Here is a 4,069-nt window from a genome sequence, read left to right as displayed (position 1 = left end):
ACCAGCCTCTGAAAGGATTTACACCACCGTGGTGCATTAAATGCATCTCTTTAACCTTTTTGTCTTTGTTTTTACTTCCAGGTCCCTGGGTTGGCTACTAGTCTAGTTTAAAACATGCAGCTACGGGAAACTTTCTAAGCACTCGTATGAACTCTAGGGGCTGTTGTCTGAAAATAACCAGTGTTGGTCACAGGACACTGTCTGGAAGCAAAAGCATTTTAAGAATGTTTAATGTTTTAGAAATAAAATACAAGCCAAATAGGTAGTAGCACTATACTAAGCTTAATAGGCAATATTTTTCTGGGGACAATTTTAAAGTAAAGCAGTAAAAGATCATGTTTGGGGGTTTGAGTTTCTGCATGTCATTCGTTTCAGGAATATAATCGCGGTTCCTAATTCTGAAGGAAACAATCTGGTGTCGTCTTGCCCAAGGGAGCGCATACGGTGCTGTAATCAGTTGGGATTTGAAGCTACTTGCTGCTCAGTAGCTCATCAGCTGCTTCAGTCGTGTGTCCATGTCCCAGAGCAGCCAAGGCTTGGCCTGGCGGGGTCTGGATCAGGCTCTGATCTACCTGATTATCGCACCTCTTGCTCCGTGACATTGTGAAGGACTAAATTGGTGAATTTCAAACTCTTTAGGGTGCAGCTGGTCTTTATATTCCTGAAATTGTGTGTTTTCCTGTATAACATGATTGAGTCTTTTGTGCGTCAGCTTTAGTACACAGACGGATGGCGTGATTTACATCTTATTTATTGATTCCATCTAAGAACGTTTGGCTTTATAACGGGATCTCTTTTTCACTTGGATTGCAGTCCCAGAAAGCCTCAAACACTCCACATTCAAACTGAAAGAGAAAACGGAAGTATTCTAGGATCCTAGAATATGATTCAAAATACTCCTTGGAGTATTTGAGAGCCCAAAACTCTCAATCGCAGTGTACGCAATCAGAGGCAAAATGCTTTTAAACCAAGAGTTTCCAGTTGGCACGTTGAGTTGCGTCATTTTCATGTCTGTGTGTTAACTATCGGCCGTTGTCCTTTTGTCTGGGTCTTTCCAAAGTTTGCCCTGTGCTTTTGGGGTGCTAACTCATGTTCTTCTCTGTTTCACCTGCAATGGATCAGGTTTTTTCTCCAGAACCTGAAAGGTTTTCTGTAAAACCGCCCTGTGGCTTCGCAGTTTCAGCAGCTCCTGCTTGAAGCCTCCAGCCCTGTCCGACCAATTGATTTAATGGTGAGTTTCTTGCAAGGCTTCTTGAGTCCAAAGGCCTGCGCTACATTTAATTTACAGATCACCCCAAGGGAAGATGGTAGTGCTAAAGAGATCTGGGTTTAAACCTCCTCTTTAACGGACTTTTTCCAGCAGCAATCTGAACCAATTATTACAAAGGAAAAGCAACAGAGACATTTTACTGCAAACTTCAGCCAGCTGGATTATGCCTTAATTTAAGCCGTTGTATAAGTATGTATATTAAATTAAGAAAACAATCTTGTGTTTAAATAATGAACTTGACAAACAGCAAGAAAACCAGTTTGGAGACTCACTCGAAGCTTTTCTGCCTTGATTATCTTTCAGTTGTGTTCTTTGGAATAGTTTTTTGTATAATCAAAGCCAGTGGCTTTCTGGTGATGAAGCGTTAGGTTTTATCTACTCGAAAGTGTATTTTAACGTTTCTTCTCATATCTCATGGGTTAGGAAGCAGTTTCTTTCTCAAATTGTTTATAACTCAATTAAAATAGAAGAATTCCTACCACTCGTAGGCATTTAACAGTCGATTTGTTCCTGTTACGTCCTAGATGGGTCTGATCGGAGCGTGTGCTTCACCTCATGTTCCTGGGGCTTTTCCATCTATTTTTAAGTGAATTTCTAATTTTAAACTACAAAGATCAATGCAGGAAAAACAAACCCAGTAGCTTCTCAATGCAATATCTCTGGGTGAAGTGTGTGAACCTCAAGGCGTTTCACCCTCTGGCTCTTCCAGCACTGTACAAACGGGCTGACCCTGGTGCACCAGTTTGGCTGCGACTGTTCGGACCCTGATCCTGGGCAGTTCAATCCCTTCCAGCAAAAAAACCACCCAGGTCTGTGCTGGTTTCTTGCACTACACTGGCTGTTTAGCCTCGTCATATTTCTTTTTAATGGCAGCTTTAATTATACAAAATATTGGTTTGTTCATTGATAAGCTTTCATCGTTTGGCTTGTTACTTATAGTCCGTTCATGGGTGAATAACTGGCTGAGCAGGAATGTGCGACGAGTGCATTTTGACACAAGTAAGCGTTTAAATTATACATATACCAGCAGACCTGAATATTTCTCCAAAGCCTGTAGAAATGGTGCCTTTTTCCATGACAAATATAATCTCTGACGTTTTAAAATAAAATCTGTGTAAGGGCTGCGTCTTCAGGAAAATGAGTATATTATTATTATTATCATTATTGTTATTATTATTATTATAGAGTCCAGAGAACAGGAGCTGTGATTAGAGGTCTGGCAAACATCAGTAACAAGGGGAGTCGGATCTTTGGGTGTTTTATCCAGACCGGTTTCCCAGCTGGCTGGTTGGACATGATGATAATTCGCACTAACGAGCTCTTTGGCTTTTCAGTTTAAGCTGTGTGCCAATGGTAAAGTAATAACGGAAGGGCAGTGGAAGCGTTTCCTCCAGAGAGGCGAAAACTGCTCCTGCAAAGAGAAAACCTGAAGGCGTGTATGATAAACAGCCAAAAATCTGAAATGCTGAAATTCTGTCCAGGTTCCACCTTTGCCCTCGGTTTGGCAGGTAAATATTCCCATTATGTGGAGTAACGATGAGGTTTTACCACCTGCAGATTAGCGGTAGATGATGAATCATGTGCTTAAATTGTTTTTTCTTGAATTGGCAACTAGTATATTGTGCAGAATCATCTATAATTTCAGAAACTAGCAGACTAGGCTTGACTTTTTGCTTCAGTGTGGGTTCTGTTTTCCCAGCGGCTGTTGGCAATATTGCAGTTGTGGTCCTGTTGATGGTGGCTGAGTGTGGATGCTCCTGGGATGGTAATTTGGAGCCACCTTCTTCAGCTGAAGGCGGCGTCAAGTCTAGCGAGTTTCTCACAACATCTTTGTGCCTGTTGATGTGCAAGTTGAGCTCCAGGTGGGAAACTTCACCCAGGTCTTTATCTCGGAACTCTCTGAGGTGATTTGTAGGGTTGAGAATTGCTGACACACGCCCTGTGTGTTGTGAACTTTCTTTGGGTGTTTATATGAAACATTGATTAGCTGAAAATAGGCAGAGAGGGGGTCTCAAAATAAATAAGTGTGTTGTAGCTCCTAAAAACAATCAGTGGCTGAGCTGGTAGGACGCCCTGCAGTGGCAGATACCCAACACTGAATGGAATCGTAGGATGATTTGGGTTGAAAGGACCTTAAAGCTCATCTAGTTCCACCTGCCATGACAGGGACATCTTCACCAGCTCAGGCTGCTCAGAGCCCCGTCCAGCCTGGCCTGGGATGTCTCCAGGGATGGTTCATCCACCACCTCTCTGGCCAACCTGGGCCAGGCTCTCACCACCCTCAGGGCAACAATTCCTTCCTCATGTCCAACCTGAATCTCCCTCCTTTAGTTTAAACCATCCCCCCTTGTCCTGTCATAACAGGCCCTGCTCAAAAGTCTGTCCCCATCTTTCTTATGGGCCCCTTTTAAGCACTGAAAGGCCGCACTAAGGTCTCCCCGGAGCTTCTCTTCTCAGCTGAACACCCCAGCTCTCTCCCCTGTCCCCAGCAGAGCTGTTCCAGCCTCGGGTCATTCCTGTGGCTCCTCTGGCCCCTCTCCAGCAGGTCCATGTGTGTCTGTGCTGAGGACCCAGAGCTGGACCAGCACTGCAGGGGGGGCTGAGCCAGGAGTTTGTAAAGGATAGAAATGGCTTTTTTAATCTTAAAAGTGTAGCTCTATTCAGGAAAACGCTGTCAACCTGCTCCTCTGCTGTGCATGCAAGCGTGGATGGGGAAGCTGGTGACATCTGGGGGGAGCAGAGTCATTCAAACACTTTTTCCAATTAGCAGTTAATGGCAATGGGACTGCTGTGCTGGTG

Source organism: Nesoenas mayeri (genome assembly GCF_963082525.1).
Source record: "Nesoenas mayeri genome assembly, chromosome: 25".
NCBI lineage: Eukaryota > Metazoa > Chordata > Aves > Columbiformes > Columbidae > Nesoenas > Nesoenas mayeri.
The sequence above is the reverse complement of the archived record's forward strand: the minus strand, read 5'-3'. Positions refer to the sequence as shown.